This window comes from Oryctolagus cuniculus, chromosome 20 (assembly GCF_964237555.1).
Source record: "Oryctolagus cuniculus chromosome 20, mOryCun1.1, whole genome shotgun sequence".
NCBI lineage: Eukaryota > Metazoa > Chordata > Mammalia > Lagomorpha > Leporidae > Oryctolagus > Oryctolagus cuniculus.
In genome coordinates this window covers 3,276,167-3,293,183 of record NC_091451.1, presented here as the reverse complement: position 1 = coordinate 3,293,183, position 17,017 = coordinate 3,276,167, and the positions used below count along the sequence as shown (strand labels likewise).

General features: G+C 48.0%; 2 long non-coding RNA genes across 3 annotated transcripts in view; one reads left to right on the top strand and one right to left on the bottom strand.

Annotated features, from left to right (window-relative positions):
- The window catches only part of LOC138847182 (uncharacterized), a 72,804-nt gene extending 58,647 nt beyond the window's left edge, over window positions 1–14,157 (bottom strand). For both annotated transcript variants that reach the window (XR_011384827.1, XR_011384828.1), the window contains exon 1: window positions 13,954–14,157. This is a non-coding gene — a long non-coding RNA (uncharacterized lncRNA). The remainder of the gene's footprint in view (window positions 1–13,953) is intronic.
- Window positions 14,158–14,190: 33 nt separating this feature from the next.
- Window positions 14,191–17,017, top strand: part of LOC138847183 (uncharacterized) — a 95,170-nt gene continuing 92,343 nt past the window's right edge. Inside the window, exon 1 of the long non-coding RNA XR_011384829.1 lies at window positions 14,191–14,360. This is a non-coding gene — a long non-coding RNA (uncharacterized lncRNA). The remainder of the gene's footprint in view (window positions 14,361–17,017) is intronic.

Below are 17,017 nucleotides of genomic sequence, written 5' to 3'. Positions count from 1 at the left end.
TGCACCCCATGGGAGACCAGGAGAAGCACCTGGCTCCTGGCTTTGGATCAGTGCAGTGCGCCGGCCGCGGTGGCCATTGGAGGGTGAACCAACGGCAAAGGAAGACCTTTATCTCTGTCTCTCTCACTGTCCACTCTGCCTGTCAAAAAAAAATTAAATAAATAAAAGAAACACAACCCGTCAAGTTAAGAAATGTGAAGAGGACCTGAATAGACAGTTACCAAGAGATGAAACACCAATGACTTAACAAATAAATGAAAATACACTCAGTAACCATCAGGGAAATGTCAATCAAATCCATAATGATAAATCACCTTACCCCTGTCAGAATGGCCATTATCCAAAAGACAGCTAGCAACACATCCTGGCAAGGGTATGGTATGGAGATGTTGGAACTCTTTTTTTTTTTTTGACAGGCAGAGTGGACAGTGAGAGAGAGAGAGAGACAGAGAGAAAGGTCTTCCTTTTGCTGTTGGTTCACCCTCCAATGGCCACCATGGCCGGTGCGCTGTGGCCGGCGCACCGCACTGATCCAATGGCAGGAGCCAGGTACTTATCCTGGTCTCCCATGGGGTGCAGGGCCCAAGTACTCAGGCCATCCTCCACTGCACTCCCTGGCCACAGCAGAGAGCTGGCCTGGAAGAGGGGCAACTGGGACAGAATCCGACCGGGACTAGAAACTGGTGTGCCGGCGCTGCAAGGTGGAGGATTAGCCTAGTGAGCCGCAGTGCTGGCTGAGATGTTGGAACTCTTATACACTCTTGGTGGGATTGCAAATGAGTGCAAACACTGAGAAAAACCATGTGGAGATTCCTTTAAAAACTAGAAATATACTTGTAATATGATCCAGAAATGCCACTACTGGGTATATATACAAAATATATAAATTCATTGAATCAAAGTTACCTGCTTCACCAAATTTATATCAGCACTGTTCACAATACCAGAATATGGATTCACCCAAGGTGTCCAGCATCAGATGAAGGGATAAAGAAAATGTGCTATATATGCAGTGAAACATTCAAGTATAAGAATTATTTGTAGCAAAAATGCATTGAACTTGAGTACTGAAATAAGGCCAGACACAACAATACAAGTACCATATATTCTCCCTCATATGGGGGAACTAAAATTTTAAAAAAAGAGAAATGCATGTGTATTCATTTTGCTGCAAGTACAGTGTTTTGTCAAATTTTGTTTTAAATCTTTGTCAAGTAAGTTGACTGGAATTATATATTGCTGTGGCTTTAATGATTTTGTGACTATTTAAAATGTGTGTTATTGAAGTTAAACATCTTTTCCTTTGATTATTGTTACTGCCCTTACGTATTTTCCTGCTGGACTCTTATCTTTTTACTTTTTTATTTGCTAAATATTTCATTTAGTGGATCTATGGAACCTGTGATTCTAATATAAATTTAAAATATGCTATCTCAAAATTTTAAACAAATAATTTTAAAGGAAAATATTTTTTTTCAAAATTAAATAAAATGGTAAAAATATACAAAAAATTTTATCAAGTAGATCAATATAACTGTATTGAAGTAAAAAAGAAAGAACATGTAAAAATAAATACTATATTATTTTCCAAAGAAAATACCTGTACAATAAATAATGAAATGCTTCTAAAACATAGACAGGAGTGGGAATCTCAATCCAGGTCTCCATATGGTTGGCAAAGACCAAACTATTTGAATTATCACCTGCTGTCTAGTGGGATTTGTAAATCAGTAGAATACAAGAGTAATAAGGGGAGCTTGGACTTGAAATGTCAAATGGATGCAGGTCAAATGATCACCCCAAATTTTAAGTGACTGATTTTAAATTTTAATGTAATGTGGGCAGCTGGAGATGCAGAAATCATTCTGCAGACAGATCTGTCCACACTTCACTTTGGAGCCCCTGAAGCAAAGCAGGGCTGTGGCACAGAGATAGGACATGTCACCATTTCCACTGGTCAGTGATGATTTCCAACAGGTGGTGAAGAAGAGGCAATGGGAACAGACAGGAAGGAGATCTTGGTACTCACTCATCAGGGTTTGCCATCTACAACACTAGATGTTACTGCAAATAAAACATGCCAGAATCTCATCATCTATCCTGAACACAAGGAGAGCCTGTTAAGGTTAGCCTTGCAGTTTGGAGTTTCTGGGCAGACAGGAATACTCAGGCAGCAGTGTTTCATACAACAGCCCTTTACCAATTGATGCCAGCAATTTCAAACAAACGTCTGCACACCTGCTAGTAGGATGGGATCATGGCCATGGAGGACATTCACCACCTGCGTCTGAAGGCCCAGGCTGGGCTTCAGGATGGAACCTGCAGACCCAGACATTCCAAGTACCCCCACCCCGGGCTGCTTCAGAACTGGAAACTCAATCAAGACAGGCCAGGGACAGTGCTATCACTCTGCCCTAAGGGACAGGTCTGCACCAGATCCAGGCACGGAGACAGCTCTGACCATGTCCTGGGGTGAGAAAGGAGGGGTGTGCTCACTCCCATGGCTACACCCATCTCCACACAGGCTTTGTCCTTCAAAATGCTGATTAAATGAGAATCACTTTTCCAGTGCTTTGAGGATGAGTGCCCGATGAGTTAAAGCCCAGTTGGCACTTTCCAGTCCTGGTCATTTCTCTTGGGCTGGATGGGCTCCTGAGGCCCATGCATGGTTTCCTAGAGGGTTCTGGCTCTTTTGCACAAGCAGTACTGCCTGTTCTTTTCTTTCTTTTTTTAAAGCTTTTATTTAATGAATGCAAATTTCATAGGTACAAGTTTAGAAATATAGTGATTCTTCTCCCCATACCCACCCTCCCATATCCACTCCTGTTGCACCTCCTACTCCTTCTCCCATCCCATTCTTCATTAAGGTTCATTTTTTCTTTTTTTCTTTCTTTTTTTTTTGACAGGCAGAGTGGACAGTGAGAGACAGAGAGAAAGGTCTTCCTTTTTTCCCTTTGGTTCACCCCACAGTGGCCGCTGTTGCTTTCGAGCTGTGGCCGGTGCACTGCATTGATCCGAAGCCAGGAGCCAGGTGCTTCTCCTGGTCTCCCATGCGGGTGCAGGGCCCAAGGACTCAGGCCATCCTCCACTGCACTCCCGGGCCATAGCAGAGAGCTGGCCTGGAAGAGGGGCAACCGAGAGTAGAACCAGGTTGCTGGTGCTGTAGGCGGAGGATTAGCCTATTGAGCTGCGGCGCCGGTCCCTAGATTCATTTTTAATTAACTTATCTACAGAAGATCATCTCTATACTAAGTAAAGATTTCAACTGTTTGCATCCCGCCCCCCGCCACACACAAACAGCATATGAAGTACTGTTTGAGAACAAGTTTTGCAGTTAATTCTCATGGTACAACTCATTAAGGACAGAGGTCCAACATCAGGAGTAAGTGCACAGTGACTTCTGTGATTCATTTAACAATTGACACTCTTATCTATGACGTCTGTGATCACCCAAGGCTCTTGCCATGAGTTGCTTAGGCTATGGAAGCCTTTTGAGTCCACAAACTCCGTCATCATTTATACAGAGCTTTAAGCAAAGTGGAAGTTCTCTCCTCCCTTCAGAGAAAACTACCTCCTTTCATGGCCCCTTCTTCCCACTGGGGTCTCACTCATAGTGATCCTTCATGTAGGATATTTTTTGCCTCAGTGTCTTAACTGCCTATTACTTCTGAGTTTCACAAACACCTGGGTGGTTGTGTTAGGCATCAGAGTGTACAGTGAGGCTTTAGTCCTATAGAAATGGGACCACCCAGCTTGTTGGGCCTGGTTCCACATTGAACTTGTGACACCCTTGAGATGAGACTGAGGACTGTGGGCTGGGAATCCCAAGTGGCCCAAGTTGCCTCTAAAAGTGACCCCATTCAAAGTCATAGCCCTTTGTCGTAGACTTCCCTCACATTGCAGCCAGGGGCACTGCTGTGGAGCAGGCATCAGCAACCAAGAACTCTGCAGGGGTGGCCGTGGACCACATGGTTTCCACAGGTGATGTAGGCAGCTGAGGGGTCTGCATTCAAATCCCCCAAGCAACAACCAAATCAGCCAGAAGCCAGGGAGAACTGGGCGTTCAAAGAACCATCTCAAAGTCAGAAAGGGCAACTTGCTCCTGGAGTGAGGGGAGGGACCATGCCTACCACAGGCCTGACAGGTACAGATGTCCAATGTGCTTGTGTGGAAGAAAGGAGAGAGGAAGCGGAGGGAGAAGCACTGGAGGGGGTAAGAGAGGAGGGGCCCCCAGGAGAAAGCCCTGATGGGAGGAGCAGATTCTGGGCATGGAGGTTGGCCCTCTAGGGCAGGTGAGCTATGAGGTGGACTGCCCCATGGTCCTAGGTGAACAGATCCCCTGCCAGAGTCCCTGGGTCCAGGGCCTGCCTCCTTTAAGCTGTGGTCCGTGCCTCTCCTAACCCCACAACCTCATAGCCTGTTTCAGGGCCTCGACTTTCTGCTCTTGCCCATTTTCTGGCCCAACAGCCAGGCTGACACCTCCATGGCAGAGGGCCCTGCCCCCCTCCTCCAGCACAGGGGCAGGCCAGAGGAGGAGTGCATTGGCCCTGCCCCTCTTCAGAGGTGGGTGGCAGGGTGTGCCATGGGGCAGATGGAGGATGGTGAAGCTGTGGCCAGGCTGCCTCTCTCTCTGTACCCCACAGCCCTTCTCTGTCCTGAGTGCCTGGGCCCAGCATGGGAGCCAGCAGCCCAGCAGCATCCAACTGCTGGGAGTGTGATTCAGAGACCAACTGTTGTTCAGTGAGATCATCCGTCAAACATGTTCTCTCCCTTATCTTTAATGTGACAAATCAAAAAACCACGACTTTTTATTTATATTTTAATGATTCTGAATTGCTCAGTCTTTTTACAGTAAATTAGTGGTCATTTGCCCAGGAACCTTTACTGAGGATTCTTTGGTGTTATTTTGTGGCTTTAGATCATTTTCCAAGGGAGGGGTGCTTAACCAGGTTACACACCCCTGACTCTGCTGTTGGAAGGATTCTTTCCCTCACAGATTCTGTTATTCGAATCACAAAGAAGTGGGGCACGCATAGCCCATGTGATGCAGGACAGGCCCCCAGCCTGGGACCAGTTGGACTTGTAGGTCTTGCAAAACCTGAGCCCAACCATCAAGGTTGGGAGATCTGGGCCCTCATGGGCACAGAAGCTGACCCTGCATGGCTGAGGGCTCTCCACTTCCTAGGCCATCAGTTCTGTGTCTGTAGAATGGACGGAATCCTGGCTGGCCTTAAGGTTCTGGGGTTATGCCCTGTAGCTCAAGGTTCTCCTGTGTGGGGAGCAACTCAGACTAGACTGTTACTGGAATTAAGACTTATTCTATGCATCTGCTCTCCCACAATATGGCGCTGAGAAGGGAGTAACAACTTCTACGCAGCTGCCTCTCGCCAACTTGAGTGATGACCCACAGGAGCTGAACCTGCTCCTGATTGGAGGAGAGCAGCATACTCGGCATGTGGGTAGCAGAGTTGGGATTGGTGGAAGAGGACTATAAAGGAGGAGAGAGACAACATGCACCAGGAACATCTATCTGAAGGAACACCTGTGCAGCCCCTGAGAGAGCCGGCCGGCGGTGTGCCGCTCCCCCGCGGAAGTGGGGAAAGTGGCTAGGGGGAACCGCCCTTCCACGGAGGTGGAAGGGACAGTAGCCAACCCGGGAAGAACCAGCAGCAAACCCGGGGAGGGCCGAGCAGACAAAAGAACAGCGCAGGGTCTAGTGTCGCTCCTCCACGAAGACGGGGAGCGACACTCCTGGGCAGATTTCTTGGTGGTTTGGATGGGCACCGTGCTCATCTTGGCAGAGTGAAAATGTTGGGGAGTGGACCGCACATGTCCTGTGTGACTGACCCTGGGGGAGTCCCTGTAGGCACTGCACAGTCTGTGCAGAGGGGAGGGTGACAGTACCACCAGTCCACAGTGCTCTTGGGAGTCAGCATGCCCTGTATGACTAATCGGGGGGAGCCCTTGGTGGTGCTGCACAAGCCCTCTGACTCCTCTGTGCAGGAGGCAGGGTGACAGCACCACCTGCCCCACACAACTCTTCCTTGGTGATCAGCCCACTGCCTGGGAGCAGGAAGCACTGGGAGAATCTGCTCTAGGGCGTGGTCACTTTCTCTTCTTGTGCAGGGGCCAGCAGGAGTGACTCTGCCCAAGGAGCAGTGAGCCATGCATGCAGCTCAACCAGACAAGGGCCATAGCCCTGCCACCTGAGGTCCCCTGCCTCTGTGGGCCCCAGTCTCTCTGATTTTATGAGATGCCATGCACAGGCTCAGAGGCCACGTGGTGATATAAAAACATGGCTTTGGGAGTGTAATAAACCAGGGTTTGGGTCTGATTATCCAACTACAGTGAGGGAGATCCTCTGAGACTGTTTCTGCAACTGTTCACCAGGGCTGAAAAGTCTACAGGGAGGATGTGGTGGCTGAGCCAGTGTGAAGACGCAAGGCCCATGGGTCTGCAGCCCAGCCTGCTGGTATCCCTTCTTGTGTGATAAACTCTGCCCAGTTGCAGTGCCCTCTTCTGCTCAGGCCCCCTCTACCCCTCAGGCTGGCTGCCAACCCCTCCTCCACACACTGATAGAGGGCCCATTGCAGGAGAGGGGGGGCTCAGATATCATGTGCTCTACCTCCAATCCAAAAGTCACACTCTGTGGTCATAGGCAGCAGATTCATGAAATTAAGTTCTTTGAACTGACAGCTACTGATATGAAAATAAATTAAATTTCATATAAGTGACCTTTTTGGTTCTTTTAATGATCTAAGTTTTTCTGCATTGTTAAATTGTTTCCATTAGTGTTATCGAGGCAGAGAAACCTCTGGGACAGTAGAAACAAGAATTACAAGAAGGCTGCTCCAATGTGACCCCAGAATTTGGGGAAATGCCCTGCCCCAGCCTTGACTCCTCAGAGCCATGAAGGCCGTGGAGCTACCAGATTCAACCCTTGGCTCTGCTATATTTAGAGCTCAGACTGTCCTGGGTTCAAGTCCAGGCTTGACACCCTTTAACCCCATGACCTTGGTCAGTCATTTCAATATCTGTGCCTCATCTTCCTGATCCACACCAGGGAGGTGACAGCTGTGCCTCTTCCCGAGTGTCAGCTGCCTGCCCTCACATGCTCAGCAGAGCTCAGCTTGTTCTTATGAGCTCCATGACCTTGAACGAATGGAGCATCTTCATGGATTCCAGGCAGGGGTTCATGGAAAGACATCCTTGGCTGGTGCCGCAGTTCCATAGGCTAATCCTCCCCCTACGGCACTGGCACACCGGGTTCTAGTCCCAGTTGGGGCACTGAATTCTGTCCCGGTCACTCCTCTTCCAGTCCAGCTATCTGCTGTGGCCCAGGAGTGCAGTGGAGGATGGCCAAAGTCCTTGGGCCCTGCACCGGCATGGGAGACCAGGAAAAGCACCTGGCTTCTGGCTTCGGATCAGCTCAGTGTGCTGGCCACATCGTGCTGGCTGCAGTGGCCACTGTGGGGTGAACCAAAGGAAAAAAAGGAAGACCTGTCTCTCTCTCTCTCTCTCTCTCTCTCTCTGTCCACTCTGCCTGTCAAAAAAAATAAAAAGAAAAGAAAAAAGAAAGAAAGACATCCTTAGCCCCAAATTCTCGAGACTCACTCCCTCTGCCTGTCCTGTCCCATCCACCACATCCCCTCCCCCATCTTCCCCACACCTGTGCCTCTGGCCAGGTGTTGGGCATGGCTTTCTGCATTCATTGGAGAAGCAGGGGGCTTGCCCAGGGTGTGGAGCAGGTATGGAGTTGACATCTGTTACCTGCCCAACCTTGAGGCCATTCTCATTTCTGGAAACTCCTCCTCCTGCCCCAAGGCTACACCTACTCTTCGGCAGCCTGCTCCTGACCACAGTGCTGCAGGCGACAGATGAGCACCTATCCATGGAGGCCAAGCAGAGTCCTGCCTTGGGATCTTTCTAACAAGGAGAAAGACACACACACACACACACATAAACACACACACACACACACACACACACACAGAATGTCTTATGTCTTTTTTTTTTTTTTTTGACAGGCAGAGTGGACAGTGAGAGAGAGAGAGAGACAGAGAGAAAGGTCTTCCTTCTTTTCCATTAGTTCACTCTCCAATGGCCGCTGCGGCCAGCGCGCTGCAGCCAGCTCACCGAGCTGATCCAAACCCAGGAACCAGGTGCTTTTCCTGGTCTCCCAAGCAGGTGCAGGGCCCAAGCACTTGGGCCATCCTCCACTGCCTTCCCGGGCCACAGCAGATAGCTGGACTGGAAGAGGGGCAACCAGGACATAATCCGGCGCCCCAACCAGGACTAGAATCCGGTGTGCCGGCACCACAGGCGGAAGATTAGCCTTGAGCCAAGGCACCGGCCTGTTTTGTTTTGTTTTGTTATGTCTTGTAATTGGAAGGAAGAGTCAGAAGAGAGACAGTGAGGCTAGCAGAGATCAGGGATGGGAAGATAGCCTGGGGCCCATCAGTTCCCATTCTTACTCCTTCTCGAAGCCCTACCTCATCATTGCTCTTCCCACCATCCAGCCAATTCAGTGCCATCTGTGGGTCTCTTTTTGCCCAGTGGCTCTAGACAGGTGGCTGTCATGGTGACCAGACTGCTCCCTCCTTGGTGTAGGAGAGAAGATAAAAGGACAGCAGAGCAGGCCAAGGGTTCTTGCAGGGCAGAGCTGCAGATTCAGATTAGTGGGCTCTCCAAAAAGCAAGAAATGATTCTAGAATTTTCCTGGAAGATGTGGCCAGCATTGAGATAGGAGGGGCAGGTTGACTCTGAATATATGGAGGAAAGGGAGAGGCCTCTGTGTTGGATGCATAATGGAGGAGGGGCAGCAAGGGGAGCCATCATGTGAGGGGCAGGAAAGTGGGGACAGTGGGAGGAAGGGACAGGTCCTATCATGATTTCTTAGGCAAAGCCTTGGCTTGCTGTGTGACATCAATCCTGCCTAGAGCTCCTAGAGCTCTGGAAAAGACAGAGAGACATACAGGGCCTTTTGACAAGGCACACAGACAGGCAGGGCCTCCAGGTAAGACAGAGACACAGACAAGGCCTCAGACAACTGACAGACATATAGACAGATAGGACATTGGGCAAAAAGGCAAAACAGGGCCTTTGCACAAGACAAACAGGGCCTCTGAGCCAGATGGACATGGAGACAGGAGTTCTGGGCAAGAAAGACAGGACAACTGGGCAAGAAAGATACACAGAGAGACAGGGATTCTGGGAAAGACAAAGGAACAGACAGGGCCTCCAGGCAACACAGACAGACAAGGCATATGATTAAGACTGACATACAGACCAGTGGCCCTCTGGGCAAGTGGACAGATGGGGCCACTGAAAGACACTCAGGGCCTCTGAGCAAGATAAAGAGAAAGACAAAGTTTCTGGGCTAGATGGAGAGACAGATAGGGACTATTGGAGAGGCAAAAAGACAGACAGGCACTCCGCACAAGAGAGGCAGACAGAACCTGTGGACAGGAAAGACAGAGTCTCTGTGTTTGACAGTTGCACAGGTGAACAGGGTCCCTGGGAAGAGATGCAGATCCTTTGGGCAAGACAGACAGGAAGGACCACTGTACAAGACATGCACACATACAAAACAAGGCTTCTGCCCCAGACTAATACACAGATACAGGGGCTGTGTGCAAGAACACAGACAGGCACTACGGGCAGGAGAGACAGACAGACAAAACAAGATCTCTGGGCAAGACGGAAACACAGGCAGACAGCTCCTCTGGGTAAGACGAACACACAGACAGGGCTTCTGGTCAGGACAGACAGCTAGCCAGCCAGGGCCTCTGGGGAAGATAGACAGAGATGACTTTGATTAAGACATCCAGACCAGTCATCCTCTAGGCCAAATGGACAGCAGACAGGACCACTGAAAGACAGACACTCATGGCCTCTGGGCAAGATGGAAAAACAGGGTCTCAAGGCAAGACACAGAGAGACAGACAGACAGGGCCTCTGGGAAAGAAAGACAAATAAGGCCTCTACACAAGACAGATACATATATAGGACAAGGCCTCTGTGTAAGATGGGCACAGATACAGAGGCTTAGGGCAACACACACAGACAGGGGCTCAGGTCGGAACAGACAGAAGAAGGCCTGTAGGCAGGATGGACACACAGGAAGACAGAGCATCTGAGTAAGACAGACAGGGTCTCTGGGCATGACATATATACGGACAATGCCTTTGGACAAGACAGCAACAGGGTCTCAGGGCAAGTCGTGGGGACAGAAAGGGTCTTTGTCAAGACAGACATTCAGGTCCTCTGGGCAAGGGGGACAGACAGACAGACAGGGACTCTGTGTAAAACACATAGGCAGATGGACTCTGGCAAGACAGTCAGGTCCTCTGGGCAAGAGGGGCACACACAGAGACAGGGCCTGTGGGCGAGACAGACAAGGCCTTTGGACAAAACAGACAAAAAGATCCTGGGCATGACAAATACACAGACAGGGCCTCTGGGCAAGGTAGACAGGGACTCTGAGACATACAGACAGAGAAAGCACTGGATAAGATGGACAGGCGGACAGGGCCACTGAAAGACAGATGCTCACGGGCTCTGCAAGACATACAGAAAGACAGGGTCTCTGTACAATGTGGAGAGACAGACAAGGCCTCTGGATAAGAAAAGCAGAACATCAGGGTCTGTAGGCAAGACAGACCGGACCTCAGAAAGAGAGAAACTGAGAGTCAGGGCCTCTGGGTGAGACAGACACACAGACTGAGCCTCTCGGGAAACAGCCAGACAGGGACTCAGGGGAAGAGGGCCTCTGAGCAAGGCAGAAAGATAGGGCCTATGGAATAGACAGACTCTATGGTAAAGACAGGAAGATAGGTCTATGAGAAAGGTGGACCAACAGAGTCTCTGTGCTTGATTGACAGACAGGTAGACAGGGCCTCTGGACAAGACAGACAGACAGGGCCTCTGGGAAGACAGGACCTTTAGAAAAGATGGACAGAAAGACATGTACTCTGGGCAAGACACACATGGACTCTGAATAAGACAAATGATGCCTGAGACAGACACACAGATGGATCCTCTGGACAAGACAGAAAGGCAGACAAGGTCTCTGGGTCTCTGGGTCTCTGCTCATGACAAATTCAGGTTCTGAGAAAGAGAGACCGGTGGAGTCTTGGGGCAAGAGAGACAGGCTGGACCTTTGAGAAGTACAAACAGGGCATCCATACAAGATGGACACACTGATAAAGGTTCTCTGTGCAAGACAAACAGTGCATCAGGGCAAGACAGACACCAAGGGCAGCTGGACAACACAGGGACACAGACAGGGCTGCTGTCTAAGACAGAAGACAGGGCCTTTGAGACACAGACACACAGGGACTCTGTGCAAGACAGTCAGAGCTCTGACAGGAGAGACAGGCAGACAGGGCCTCTAGGCATGACAGATACACAGACAGGGCCTTTGGGTAAGGCAGAGTGAAACACACACAGGGCTTCTGAGCAAGACAGGCAGCACATGTGGGAAAGATAGACAGGACACAAGGCCTCAGGGAGAGATGGACAGACAGACATAAAGGGCCTATGGAAATGACAGACAGGAACTCCGGACAAGACAGACAAATGGACAAACAGGGCCTCTGGGCAAGAGAGACAGACAGGGATTCTGGGAAGCAGACAGATGGACAGGGCTATGGAAAGGTGGACAGAGGTACAGGGCCTCCTTGCAGATGGGTGGACAGGGCCACGAGACATGCCCTATCTGATCTAGCTAGACAGAGGGGGTCTCTGGGCAAGACCGAGATACACACAGACAGGGACTCTGTGCAAGACAGATGGTGCTCTGGACAGGAGAGACAGACCGGGCCTCTGGGCAAGGCAGAAAGACATGACCTCTGAGCAAGACAGAAAGGCATACAGGACCTCTGGAAATGAGAGACAGTAAGTGTGGACAAGACAAATACACAAAGATGGCCTCAGGGCAAAAGAGACAGACACACAGACTTGTCCTTTGGGAAAGTCAGATGGACAGGCATTTGGAAATGGTAGACAGAGAGACAGGCTCTGTGCCTGATTGACAGATGGGTGGAAAGGGCCTTTCGGAACAGAGACAGGGCCTTTAGGCAGGACAGACAGAGAGGTTCTCTGGGAAAGACACTCAAGGAACAGTGTTCCAGGTACAAGGGATGGAGACTCAGGCAGCTGGCACATACTGTGCGCACAAGGAAGACAGACTGAGAGCTGGCGTGGGCTACAGAGAGAGGATTTAAAACTGAGAGCACTCAAGGGCACCCATGGATCGCAGTTGTGTGCGATGTTGATAACAGAAACACCACCGTGGTTTTAGGCACAGGAATGGAGCAGGAAGACTGGGGTGACTGCAGGAATGTGAAGGTGGAGATTCTGGGAGCCAGAGAGGATCTGCAGGTATAAGATTTGGAAAAGACAGGAGGGAAAACAGGAGATACCAGAAGCATCAGTACTTAGAGGAATTTAGAGCCTTTAGTGAACACGTTAGAATAGAAGATTGATAACTATCTCAGATTCCTTCTCAAGAAGTTAAAAGGAAATAAAACCTAGAAGGCTCCAAATAAAGGAAAGAAAATGGGTAGCAGCAGATACCAACGAAATGCCTGTAACAACACAGTACAGAAACAATCATAAAGGAGTCTAAAAATAGTAGCAACATTAATAAACCATCAAGGAGAGTGATTAAGGAAATAAAAGGCAAAACTGATAAAGGACCATTTTGAATCAAAACATTCATTTTTAAGAGTTTATTATAGACTGTAACAAAATGCCAAGAGGATCTTATGAAATAGGAATAAACGTTTCACTATAGAGACAAAATCCACTATATTAGAAAACCATTTATTGAAACACAAATATAACATTAAAATAGTAAAACTACTATGTAAACTAAAAAAGTTCAATCAATTCTTGAAAAATCCAACCAACCAATCAATAAACAGGGAGTTCCATATGCAAATTTTCAGGGGCAGATTTATGGTGCATTCTAAACATTTAAGAGAGAAAAAAACAAATTTCCCATACTCACTAACAGTACAAATAAACTGGGGAAATAAATTGGAGAACATTCTTAAAATTTCTTTTGTGAAGCCAGATTACATCAATTTTGCATCTGAACCAGGACATGAAATTAAAAATCATCTTTTTCATAACCAAAATTAAAATGTAAGCAAAATATTATTATAGGAATCAAACTATATGGAAACATAATGTTTTAATAACAAGTGAGATTAAATAAAATGTAAGAATGGCAACCCTTCCCAAAGAAACCATTTAAATCGTTCATGTAGGTGAAGAAAATCCATGGGATTACTTAGATTAAATGTTTAAAAGTATTTAATAAATTCCAGCATCTAGCTATAAAAACAACTAACAGAATAGTAAAAAAAAAAAAGTAATATCCTTATCTGATCAAGATAGTCTAAAATGAACCTACAACGAAGAGCACAAGCTATACAGAACCAATGAAAGCTTTTTCCTGGGAGTGGGCTCAGCCAACATTGCCTCTTCTCACTGTCTGTATCCAACATGGCACTGGAGGTGTGGTCATGGAAACACACTGGAAGCACAAGGTTCATGGATCTACTTTTAAACCACAATATACATAAGTCACACTATGTACGCACAGATAGCTCAACATAATCCAGGCCCAGATACAACATTTACAAAATTACTGGGTCCAAGATTCAAATTACTGGATAAATAAAATTCAGAGTTACTATGTACCATCAAAAAACCACACCAAATCCAGAAAATGTTATTAAACGACAAAAGGCAGACTAGGAAGCAAATAGATAACAGAAAAAACGAGCCAGTAGAGGACTAGTCTATGCAGTACCTGTAAACATACATCAATTAAAGGAGTATTTAAAAGAATACAAACGGTGTAACAGAAAAGTGAGTTGAGGACATGAAGAAAATAATCAGCAGATGGAGTCCAGAGGCAGAGCCGTGGATTGTACTCACCTGCAGCGGGCCACTGGAGCTTGAAACCGCAGCGTGCTCGCAGGCACTGGACAGGTGAGGCAGGAGGGCCTCCAGGAGGTGGGCCCACAGGAGGGCGCCTGCCTGCAGCTTCAGGGAGGCGCTGGGCTTCAGACCTGAACTCAAACCTCCATCCCCACGGGCCCCACCGACACAGAGGATTCTGATTGGTTGCGTCTCCTGTTACGTCATGCTGACTCAGCGGCTGTGCCAACTGTGCCCTCAGCAGGCACCCTCCTAGCAACACCAGGAAATCTCGCGGGATTGCAGAAGTGTTCTGCTGACCGGCGGAGACAGGCGGTGAGCGGCTCAGATCTGCTCTCCGCGGTCTGTCTTCGCTTCAGGACCCGGCAAGGAGGGTGTCGGGACACGTTGGGAGCTGGGGGATGGTGAGTGTGGGCTGGGCGTCAGTGGGGACACGTGTGTCCCTGGCGGAATCCGCAGAACAGGACAGCAGTCAGCCCCAGGCCTCCCCGTGGTCAGCTCTAGACTTGCAGACCCGAGCGCCCTGCTGGGACGGCTCCTCCCTGGACCCTCCCCAGTCCAGTGTAGGGGCTGGGCAGCACCCAGGACCCGGGGCATCCCGACCCGTCCCGTCCCCGCAAGCAGCGACTCCAGCGTAGTCCGGGCCCTGCAGCCCGCATCTCCCCCGTTGTGCGGTGAGTCTGAGAGCAATAAGAGAACCGGCACTGCACGTGCGGGGTTCCTGCCCGGAGAAGCTGTGGTCTGTGCGCCCCCACCATCTCCCTAGCGGTTCCCTGAGTCCCCGCAGTTTTCTGGCTGGGGTCCTTGTAGCATGGCTCTTCCTACGGACTGAGTCCGTTTCCTGTGCCTGATAACACAGTGCCGCAGACTGGGTAATCTGGAAAGAAAGCAGTTTTATTTTAGCTCCAAAGTGGAGAGGCAGTGAGTTCTAGCTGGCTGAGCCCTGAGGCTGTGCAGCACCGCACACGGCCTCAGGAGGAGCATGCAGGAGACTCCAAGCCCTGGAGAGAACACAGGCATGGGTGTCCTCAGCCATTCTTGAGGGAGAGACATAATGACCGTACAGGACCCGCTTTTCATTCTGAAAATGGGGATTACATTTTCACAAGCGATTCAGATGGGATGAAGAAGGCGTCTTCCCTGAGCTGGTCTCCTTTCATCTTTTGTGGAATCTGGCTGCCCTGTGATTCCTCTTAGCCCAGCAATGTAGGAATGCTCCATGCTTGTGAATAAGTGTCTCATTTTCTTGGATTAACCATGAGTAGATAGGATGATAATGTCTGGAAAAGGAAAGATAATTCTTGACATCTGGTTTTTCTATTAGATAGGAATAGAGGCACCCATGGATTGACTGCCCAGGTGTATGGAGGAGCCTCAGTCAGTTCCAATGTCTTCCTGATCTCACCCCGGCTTCCAGGGGGGACCAATTCCTGTTTTTGGTTTTGTTCTTGTGGTGCACTTTGCACTTTACCACTTCCACTAAAGGGAAATGTTGCTTGGCTTTTCTTCTTCTTTTATTGCTATGAAACAGACTATCCCCACAGCCATTCATGAATTAAAAATACATAGAAATATAATAACAATATCCAGTACATGACATAGGCAAATTGGGTCATCAGCACTTTTACTCAGAATGTGAGAATTAATAGTTAGGGGGGCGCTAGCATTGCCAGCTTCCTTGTTTTAGATGTGGACTCCAAGAAGGCCTATTTTCATTTCTATTTTAATGGACACTCACCTATACATCGACAAAAAACCAGGACTTTATATTTTATTTCTTTTATACACTTATCTCTCAGGTATATACAAGAAGAGGTTTTTTCTGTTAGAGAACTTTAAGAACAAAAGCTCAGAAATAATGTCACACTTTTGTTTCTTCCAATGATTTTTCTCAGTTAGTTGTTAGAAATTATCCCAGGCTTTGATTTTATGTACAACTCTTGTTATTTTATGTCTGAAAGGCTTCAGACATCAGAATACAAATAAAACCAGACAGAATATTAAATCTACTTTCATGGAAGCTACAACATCAATCACACAACTTTGCATTTTATTCCTATTCCCCTTCTCAATGACATCTTGGCTTTACGTATCTACCCTAAACTGTCTACTCAGTCAGTAGTAGCACTTCCATTCTAATTATTGCCTTGTTGTTTTTCCCATTTCCTTTGATAATGTGGAGCTCAATTTTTCCTTGCAGCATTAGCTGTTTCCCCATCCCAGAGCAGCAGGCGGGACTGATCAAGAAAAATTCTCCCAGTGTGTTTTTCACAAGGGAAAATTTTTCTTTTTTAACATTTTTTTATTTGACAGGTAGAGTTACAGACAGTGAGAGAGAGAGACAGAGAGAAAGGTCTTCCTTCCGTTGGTTCACCCCCCAAATGGCCGCAACATCTGGTGCTGCACTGATCCAAAGCCAGGAGACAGGTGCTTCCTCCTGGTCTCCCATGCGGGTGCAGGGACCCAAGCACTTGGGCCATCCTCCACTGCCCTCCCAGGCCAGAGAAGAGAGCTGGACTGGAAGAGGAGCAACTGGAACTAGAACAACCACTTGTAAGGGATGCAGTCTCCTTTTCTGTATGAGTACCATGGGTAGAAATTGATTGGAACCAACTTCCTGCTATAAAATCCTTTCCTTTGCTTTAGTATGTGCCATTTCCAAGGTCTGGCTTTTGAGGTCTCCCTTAATTCTCTCAGTTCTTCACTATTCTTCCCATGTATCCAGCTTTTTTTCTGAAATGTATCAGAGAGTAGGTTTCATCTGAGTTGAGTTAAAGAAATCTAAATAACCCAGTCATCTGTCGCTGATAGTTGCAGCAAAAATCTCACTATAATAACAATTACTTTGGCTTTCTTACAATAATTAAGATGCAAAATGTCCTATATATGCAAAACTCAAGAGAATTATTTTCTAAATCAAGACATCATTTCATTATTTATAATGACCACCCTTTGGAAAACTAAATGGAATAATTCATTTCACTTTGAATGAATGTAGCCTAGTTCTAGAAATCTAGTATTGGAATTTAAGTACACATTCAGTCTCTTTGTGTGGTTTTTT